At 38.2% G+C, this 10280-nt stretch overlaps 1 pseudogene; it reads right to left on the bottom strand.

Moving 5' to 3' along the window:
* Window positions 1-6782: 6782 nt before the first annotated feature.
* LOC102829513 lies at window positions 6783-7310 on the bottom strand (annotated as a pseudogene).
* Between the last annotated feature and the right edge of the window lie 2970 nt (window positions 7311-10280).

The following is a 10280-nucleotide window of genomic DNA, read 5'->3' as shown; positions in this document are numbered from 1 at the left end:
GCAGATTTGAGTTCCATTGGATTGATCTTCAAACGGTCACATACAACCCTCCAACTTTAGAGGAGGCTACTTGACTATATTTAAAAACCAGGCAATGAAATAAAAGCTGCATTTTTGTTGTTGTTGTTTCTAACATTTCCTGATGCCACATGGTGTAAACTCAAGATTTTAACAACTGCTTGAAGCTGGAAACTCCAGCATTTAGTTTATCCATTCAGGAAGACATACTTTCAAAATATAAAAAGGGGCTTCAAAAAGTCCTTGGAAAATGGAATTAAAAGATAATGGGATTTTATTCCATGAACTTTTTGAAGTCCCCTCATAAGTGATTTGTTATGGAAAGAACCATATCTTTCCAAGAGGATTTGTATTTATTCTTGCAATGATATAAAAATAATTTTAGTGTCTTTAAAGGAAGTTCTAAGGAGCTCTGGTAGAGTAGTGTTTATGAATCGGGTTCCAATCCCAAGGTCAGCAGTTGGAAACTTCCAATGGTCCTGCGGGAGAAAGATGAGGCTTTCTGCTCCTATCAAGATTTACAGCCTCTGAAACCCTGTACAGGGTTGCTGTGAGTCAGAACCAACTTCACAGCCCATAACTACTACCAAAGGAAGTTCTGGTGTGGTACACTAGGATAAGCACTCGACCTCAAAGTTGGTTTGAACCACAAGGTGGGTGGTTCAAAATCACCAGCTGCTCCCAGGAAACCTTAGGAAGGGTCACTGTGAGTTGGAACTCTAAGGCATTCAAGGATAACAAACAAAGGAAGTGCTCAGATTTAAAATGCAAATTCCTATATACTCATCAGTATTCTGACTCAAGTCCTAAACCAAGAGCCAGGAATCTCTTTAGCAAACCCTCCAGGTGATTTTGATACACACCAAAAACATTGCAATGTATTTCTTATCCAAGACCATTTCCCTTTACATTTATAAACTTCATACTTGGAATAAAAAGAGTTAAAGGCAAACACTAAAAGCACAATGGGAGAGTGCCTCAGTGACAAAAGGCATCACCTAGATTTCTGGTGCATCCACCCCCCACAATGGGCTCCACCCTTGCTGAGCTGGGGCTTGGCCAGAGCAGATCAGTACAGAAAGCATCAAGGGAAGAGGGCAATTGGGAGCTCTGATGAGTGATTTTGAAAGGAAGGAATGATTTGAGTGGAGGCCACATGGTTTAACTTACAATGAACCTGCAGGTTTTGAAAATTGCATGCTGGATTTCCTCATAAACATACATCAATCTCAGGGAACAGGAGGCTCTGTACTGTGGTATGCAATCATTGGGGAGGTTTTTCTTTTTTTTTTTCCCCTCATTCTGTACAAATATACGGAAAATATACATTGGAGCTGAGAATGAAGAAAAAAATAAAACTCAAAGAAAATTTCAAAAAGCTTGCAGCATTATAATAAAAAGCACGTGGGCAAATGTGAGCTTCACTCACTTTTTATTTAAATTATGAAACCTTTGAATTTGCTTTTAGGAAGATAAGCACAGAGAGTGTCCCTTGGCATTCTCTTTTTTTCACTATTGTTTTAAAACCGGCATGTCATTTCAGAATGAAGTGGTAGCAATTATTCTCAGGGACCCAAGTAAGCAGTAGCACTTAATAAGAAGAATGACTCATAGTACGGAAGGAAATTGGGGTTGCCACCTGAAGCTCAATCTTAAGCACTTGTCCTTCCCATCACACAATTACAACAGAAAAAAAAAAAAAAAAAAGAGAAGGAAAGCAATATGAACACACAGAGATATGAACGCATTATTCCACCAGTTTTTTGGAATTAATAAAATACAGAAAATCTCAGGTTTGTCTTAGAAGAAGTTTAGCAAGTTTTTAGGATTAAATGACTTCCCTCTTCTGCAAAAGGTCTGATGTAAACCCTTGTACCAAGGCTTAAAGTCTTAAAGCTGTTAGAAGTTTCCATCAGTCTTTCTTATGTCTATGGACAAAGTCAGTTGCAATCTAACCTATTCTTTGCTCTCTGGAAAAATACATTGTATTACAGAAGTATTTTTAATGATGAAGGAGGACTAGGGGAATGATGGCCCTTCTGACAATAAAATGTGTTTTCTAACTGGCAACATTTTGGGGCAACATATTATTACTACAAAGCTATTCTAAGTCATTTCAAGTGCTGTATTTGATGAAGTGATGAAAAAAGAGATCAGGTTTATTTGGTAATCTATCTTTAATTACTTTCACTAAACGTTTCCCAAGGTTAGAAAAGTTTATAGTCAATGTAGGATATGTGTGAAGTAGTTAATTTTTAAATTCAATAACAGACAAATTAAGTGAAAACATATAAAATGTGTTTGAAATTTTTCCTTCTTGTTTTTTATCTTGATTTAATATGTATTTTTAGTACGCAATGAATTTGCATTTCAGGATACCATGTAGTGTGTATGTTGTTCAGTGCCATTGAGCCAGTTCTGACCCATAGCGACTCTGTATAGGGTTTCTGAGGAGCAACTGGCAAGCTTGAATCACCAACACTGCAGTTTAAACAACCTTGCAGTCCAGCGCATTAATCCACAGTGCCACACCAGGCCTCTGTATAGTATGTATTGCTGTTTTTTTTGTTTTTTTTTTAAGTACTATCAAGTTGGTTCCAACCCATAGGGACCCTACATAAGCAGCAGCTGGTGTGCTTGAACCATCGACCTTGTGGTTCAAACTAACTTTGCAGTACAGTGCATTAACCCACAGCACCACACCAGGATTCCTGTAGTATGTACGGTGGTGGTTGTGTGCCATGGAGTCGGTTCCACTCATAGTGACCCTGAACAGGATTTCCGAGGCTGTAAATCTCTATGGGAGCAGAAAGCTTCATCTTTCTCCAGCAGAACAGCTGGTAGTTTCGAACTGCTGACCTTGAGGATAGTTTGTATAGAAGGATGTATATGGTGGTCTGTGTAGTCCTGGTAGGTTAACAGTTAACTGTTAACTGCAAGTTCAGCAGTTCAAACCCACCAGCTCCTCCTCATAAACCCTATATAGCGTCCATATGAGTCAGGACCAAATTGATGACACTGAACAACAACAACAATGCATAGTCTGTTAGTTCACAATTATTTGTCACTTATTAAAGAATTCTGGTAGTGTAATGGATTATGAACTGGGCTGCTAACCGCAAGTTCAGTAGTTTGAATCTACCAGTCACTCTGTGGGAAAGAGATGAGAGTTTTTGCTTCCTTAAAGCTAATTTGCCTCCTCAGAAAACCCGATAGGATTCAGAACCGACTTGGTAGCACCCAACCACCATGATCACATACTAGGCTTAGTGGAATGTTAGCAAGAGGACAGCGAAGTGGAAGACTCTCTGATATCGATCTTTGTCCTCAAAGGGTTCTATGTAGTATATTTGTAAACCTAATTGTAGCTTTTAATAAGTTTGTGTTGAAGATGTACAAATGCTATGTGTAACTGTGAATTCTTAAGAAAATAAAGTGGTAGTTCATGTCATGAAATACACCAAAGGAGTTTGCTCATGATTTTACAGTGTTGTTGAATTGCTGGGCTCCTTTTCAGTCTAGTTTGACCTTAGATAAGCAAACTTTCTATGATATAATTTAAGTCAACATTATCACATTCATTTCTAGAGGTTATTGCAAGACTGATCAGTTTCTCTTTTTGTTTTAATCCGGTGCTAGCATTGCTTCCAATGTTACAATGGAATTAATTCCACTATATTTACCAGATATTCTTGGGTCCAATTTTGAATACAGAAAATTTGTTGACTAACAGGTATTTAAGGAGAGTTTTAGGAGACCTGGTGGCAAGTGATTGAGCTCTCAGATGCTCACTAAAAGGACAGTGGTTCAAACCTCCATAGAAAAAGATGCAGCAGTTTGACTTGGTAATGTTTTCACCCTTAGAAACTCCATGGGACGAGTTCTACTACGTCCTATAGAGTGTCTACAATTCAGAATCAACTGCACAGCAATGGGATAAGGAGAGTCTTAAGAGCCCCTATAAGGTACAAATGTTCTGTGCTGTACTGCTAACCTAAAGGTTGGTGATTCAAACCTATCCACTGGCAGTGTGGAAGAAAAGTCCTGGTGATCTGCGTCCATTGATTATTGTTGTTGTTGTTGTGTGCCATGGAGTCAGTTCCAACTCATACCGACCCTGTACAGGGTTTTCGAGGCTGTAAATCTTTACGGGAGCAGAAAGCCTCATCTTTCTCCTGCAGAACAGCTGGTAGTTTCGAACTGCTGACCTTGTGGCTCGCAGCCCGATTCGTAACCACTACGCTACAAGAGCTCCATTGATTATAGCCAAGAAAAACACCATGGAGCAGTTCTACTCTATCACATAGGTCACTATAAGTTGGAGTAGACTTAACAGCAAGTTACAAGAAAAATGTTGACACATTTCCTTAAGAGTGAACAACCATATCTTAGAGATCTGTGCTTACATGGCCAGCAAGATAAATGTTAACATTACTCATTTCCAAGAATTCTAACGAAATTTTTGACTTAATATATTGAACTAAAGTCATGTCTTGGTGTTAACTGTATAATAACACGTTTACATGCATGAACAAAAAGTAACAATAGAAAAATATCAAAATTTATCTTTTATAACTGAAATTTGTTGATTAGACGACAGAAATATGGTTGGTTTTTGCAAGTCAAAATTTTCTTAAACCACATCCTGTAAATAAGCCAGTTATTCTGAGTTGAAATTTAAAAACAATATCAACTTTGACTGGCTATTATAAAAATGCTTGGATATTATAAAAATGACGAGCACTTTCTAGAAGAGAGACGTATTCATATGTTGTTGTTGTTGGGTACCGTTGAGTTGATTCCAACTCATAGCAACCTTATGTACAATAGAACCAAACACCACCCAGTACTGCATCATCCTGACAATTACTGTTAAGCTTGAACCCATTGTTGCTGGCACTGTACCAATGTTTGTTGTTGTTGTTAAGTGCCGTCGAGTCGGTTCCGACCCATAGTGACCCTGTACAGGGTTTCCGAGGGTGTAAATCCTTACGGGAGTAGAAAGCCTCATCTTTCTCCCGCGGAGCAGCTGATAGTTTCGAGCCACTGACCTTAAGGTCCGCAGCCTGATTCGTAACTACTACACCACCAGCATCTAGATAATGTTTGCTTCATTATATTAACTTTTCTTTTTTTTTTTCTTTTAAAGCCTGGTATTAATTTCCTGTCTCCATTTCTATCTCAGTTTAGCTGACTTCTGGAGTTGGGACATTGTATCTGCTTTCTTTCTTTCCCCTTCACACCCTCTCAATCTAGATGTCTAAAAAAATATTTATTTGATTATAGAAAAGATTATATAAAAGAATTTTTCATTAAAGAAATTTTGGGAAAAATGAAACATTTAAGGGAACAAAAAGAACTGAAACTTAATTGGAATTTTAAAAGAACATTTGAATTTTAGATAGCTATAGAATTCACTTTAAAAGGGCTTTAAAAAAATTAAACATTTGATGTTAGCCCAACTCTTAAGCAATAGAACAACTCACTTAGTAGTAGAAGTCTTCTTAGTAGGTGATAAATATTTTCCTATTTAGTTTTTACACAATGCTTTGACAACAGACCTTTAAACAGATTTTAATCACTCCTGTCATATGACATGGCTTGATGGCCAAGGGGGTCAGGGTACATCACATCCCATAGTGTTTGTCGTCCAAGAAAACAAGCCAATAAAAGTTAGCTTGGTTAATTTTTTATGGCTGATACTATTAGTGGAATGCAAAGTTTATCAATGGGAGGAGGGCAAAATCATGATAGGTAGAAAACAAACAAACACATAGCACACAAATAAGCAAAGTAAACCGTTGGTCAATCTCATGAGAAATGAATGTTCTGAAATAGCCTGTAGATGTGATTTGTAAAAGGTCGAACAGCTCTGTTTATCATAGAATGTCTTTGTTAACTTTCTTTAACCCTTCACCCTAGAACCTTTCTAATATTTTTCATTTTAATCAGTGATATTTAAATGAAAAATATCTTTTTGGCTAGGAAATCTATTGAAGGTTTAAAATCGATTTGGTTTACACTGACCACCATAAAATATGTGGGAAGGCATTGGGTTTTTCACTAACATCAAAACCTGGATACCTTATGTCTGAGGAGATTGTTATTAGGACTTTCATACTAACCAACACACAGCTTACAGACCAAATTAGAAATCTTCAATGGTTTATAGTTACTTACCATAAAGTTAAGTTGTAGCTAAAATGACTGTGTTTTCATAAAGAGAAGGAAAAAAAATCTTTATAATACATGAGCATGTATCACCAAAAATGAATTGTCCTTGACTATTGATATTCAGAAAGATACCTGACTTTGAATCTTCTTTTCCAATAATAATTTATTATGTGCTAAGTAGAGGAAACAAGTGATATAAATTTTAAGGTATAATACCTTCTATTATTAGTGTTGTTTTAAATAATCATGACCTTTTAGTGATTAAGTGCTAAATAGATTCCTTTTTCTTTTTTCCTCCAAAATATCAAGATTTAGTAAAAATTTTGGACCTGCTCATAACCTTATTATGTGTATAACTTTGGAGAATACAGTTACCTTTATTTAGCCTCTATTTACTTTTTTTTTTTTTTTTTTTCTGTTAAAGGAAGTTTTATTGTATTCATTTGGTCCACGGCTTGGGAGAAGAGGGGATCCAGGGCATTGACTATGCTGCCTCTGTGTCTGGAGATCAAGGTTCAGGCAGAAGATCTGAGGAGAGCAGGGGAAGACTGAAAGGCCCTTCACAGGTTGCGGGGCTCCATAGGCTCTTCCTAGTCGCGCTTGAGAGTGAACCTCTGGAATAGATATTTGCCAAGCCCTGCCTGGGGACAGACCATACTACAGAGGTTAGTCAAGTGGTCACCCATTTTCTTGATAATTTTCACTTCATCATCGAGGAAATGGTTCTCCAGAAAGTTACAGAGGTGGGGGTCTTTGTGGGTAACACCCATGGTGTGCAGATCCAGAAGAGACTGGTTCAGGTTCTTCTCCAGGGAAAGGACAGCTTTTATGGCATCAAGGGTTCTTCCCCACTCATCTTGAGAGGGCGTCTGCACGTCCTGGAAGAGTGCGCGACCACCACACTGGTTTTGCAGTTTCAAGAGACACTCAGCACCCTCGCATTTCTCCTTCACCAACTCACGGAAGAAGTGTCCCACATCTTCCAGTGCCATATCATCGCGATCAAAATAGAAGCCCAAAGAGAGGTAGGTGTAAGAGGCCCGCAGATGCAGATTAAGCAGACGGTTGATGCAGGCCTCTGGTTCAGCAGAATAATTCTGAAGGATCTGAGAGCTCATGGTTGGTCAAAGATTTAGAGCTAACCACACACACACACACACACACACACACACAACCGGTGTTTAGCCGGACCCGGTAACAGAGAATGTTCAAGAAGATGGTCCCAGAGAAGAGATTGTGCCTAAAGAAGTTGTTAGAAGTGGTCAGAGGCTGGAGTGGGGGGAGCTCCCGGATCTGTTCAGTCCAAACACTGTTGAAGCAAGACACAGATCCAGGGGAGTGCAGCGCGAACATCTATTTACTGATTTTTAAACTGGAGATTCATAATAATATTAATATGAAGTACTTAACTATACCAAACATCTATATCCTTTATTGACTCTTCAGAAGTTGTTGTTGTTGCTAAGTGCTATAGAGTGGAATCCGACTCATAGTGACCTTGTGTAAAGTTTCCAAGGAGCGCTGGTAAACTTGAACCACCAACCTTTCGGTTCAAATCAATCTTGCATATTAACCCGCAGCAAGCCATATATTATTATTTCTATTTTACAAATGAAACTAAAGCAAGAAAAGCAAAGTATCTTGTCCAAAGTGATATCATTATTTATTGGTAGAGCCAGGATTTCACCCCAGGAAATAACGCCCCCATACATGTATTCTTAATTATTTGAGCATTCTTCCTGATAGCTTTGTTTTGAGCACCAGTTAAAGATTAGAATAGATGTTCCATGATAGTAGATGTTTCATATGTGTCTATTATAAAAATCTACCATTTGTGTTTAACCATTTTGACTTACATTAAAAATAATTACACACTATATAATGGCATTTAAAGAATTATAAATAGAATGCTGGAGAGTGTCTTCTCAATTGAACTGAAATTCAACTTTATTTTCATCTGGTATAATTTAGTTTAGGCTTTCAGATTCTATGGCTACATCAATATATGTAGAATTAGTAAACAAAAAAGAAAGAGATGTTGAAAATGAAAGTATAAATGTGTCTGTGGATCAGCTATAAGGAAACTGGAGTCCTGGTGTGGCACTGTGGGTTAATGCACTGGACTGCAAAGTTGATTTGAACTACAAGATTGGTGTTTCAAACTCACCAGCCACTCCTCAGAAAACCTATACAGTATTGCTATGGGTAAGAACTGGGTTGATGGCACTAAACAACAAAAAATAAGGAAATTAGCATTGAATTGATGCTAGCCAGAACATTCCTTAGAAGGGAAATTGGTGAGACTTTATCACTCCTACTTTGAATATGTTGTCAGGAAGAACCAGTCCTTGAAGAGAGGCATTGTGTTTGACAAAATGGAAGATCCAGAAAAAAGAGGAAGACCCCCAGGAGATGTACTGATACAGTAGCAACAACAATGGGCTCAAACATAACAATTGTGAGGAAGGTGCAGGATTGAGCAGGGTCTTGGGTCAAAGGGTCTCCATGAATTGGAACCAATTTGACAGCACCTGACAATACCAACAATAACAATTGTCAACAGTAGGCATGCATTTGTTGTTGTTGTTGTTGTTAGGTGCCATCGAGTCAGTACCCACTCATAGCAACCCTATGCACAACAGAATGAAACACTGCCCAGTCTTGGGCCAACCTCACAATTGTTGCCACGCTTGAGCTCATTAATGCTGTCACTTTTCCAATCCATCTTGCTGAAAACAGGCATGCAAGTAGCCAGTTAAGTCCCTATATTAAGTTATTGATGTAATAACTTTTAGTCATTATCATGTGATATCTAATTTTCGAAGTCTTAGACATTGAGTCCTCTTAATACTTTGCAAATTGTGGCAGTGGTGGTTATGTTCTGTGGAGTTGGTTCTGACTCATAGTGACCCTGTGCAGGGTTTCCGAGGCTGTAAAACTTTATGGGAGCAGAAAGCTTCATCTTTCTCCAGCAGAACAGCTGGTAGTTTCGAACTGCTGATCTTGCCATTGAAAATAGCTACTTTAATGTTGTTTTGGTGAGCTGTTGAGACGATTTTTTTTGACTCATAGTGACCCTATGTGATAGAGTAGTACTGCCCCATAGGGTTTCCTAGGTGTCCCATGTGTAAAATAAGCACGGGATTGTTAACTGCAAGGTTGGTGGTTCACTTCCACCAACTGCTCTTGCAAACCCAATACAGGATAGCTATGAGTCAGAATCGGATGGCACTTATCCACAGCGACAATCATTGTGGAAGTAGATCATCATGCCTTTCTGCCACAAACCACTAGGTAGATTCTCACTGCCAACTTTTCAATTAGTAGCCAAGCACCTAACTGTCTTACCACCATGACTCCTTAGTTACTTTAATGGTGGTGGTGTGCCATACATAGAGTCCGGTCTGACTCATAGTGAACTGCATAGGGTTTCTGAAACTGTAAATCTTAACAGAAGAAGCAAGACTCATTTTTCTCCCATGGAATGGCTGGTAGTTTCAAACTGTTGACCTTGAGGGTAGCAGCCTGACTCGTAACCACTATGCTAACAGAGCTCCTTAGTTGCTTTAATAGGGAATACTAATACATCTCATTTCAGATTGCTAAACTTCTAATACAAAATTGTTTTGGAAGAAGTTGTGGACGTTTTGGAAGAAGAAGAATTTTGTTAAATTCTAATATGAAATTATTAATAATATGAAAATTCTTAATGATGTGTTGACATTTTTAGAAGATGTGCAACTTATATTAAAATGCCCATTCATGTTCACAGCTGAGGACAACATTGAGTGTGCATGTGAAATTTATCTGTCAAATAGATGAGTCACAGTGGATTATGTAGTAAATCTTTTGTAAATCAGCCATGGCTCTGCCTATGAAATAATCTACGACAGTCTTGGGTTTCAAAAAAATTGTGTGAATACATAAGATTATAGGTAGAAGCCTGAAACATATCCAGATCTCCAGAGATGGGAAATTTCCACTTGAAAGGACGAGCAGACCAGCCTGGAATGGCTAGAAGAATAGAAGATACTTCTTGAAAGAAAGACCTACAGGAAAAATACAAAACAATAGAGGCAGATGGACTG

Source organism: Chrysochloris asiatica, unplaced genomic scaffold (genome assembly GCF_000296735.1).
Source record: "Chrysochloris asiatica unplaced genomic scaffold, ChrAsi1.0 scaffold00188, whole genome shotgun sequence".
In the NCBI taxonomy this organism is placed as follows: domain Eukaryota; kingdom Metazoa; phylum Chordata; class Mammalia; order Afrosoricida; family Chrysochloridae; genus Chrysochloris; species Chrysochloris asiatica.
The sequence above is the reverse complement of the archived record's forward strand: the minus strand, read 5'-3'. Positions and strand labels throughout refer to the sequence as shown.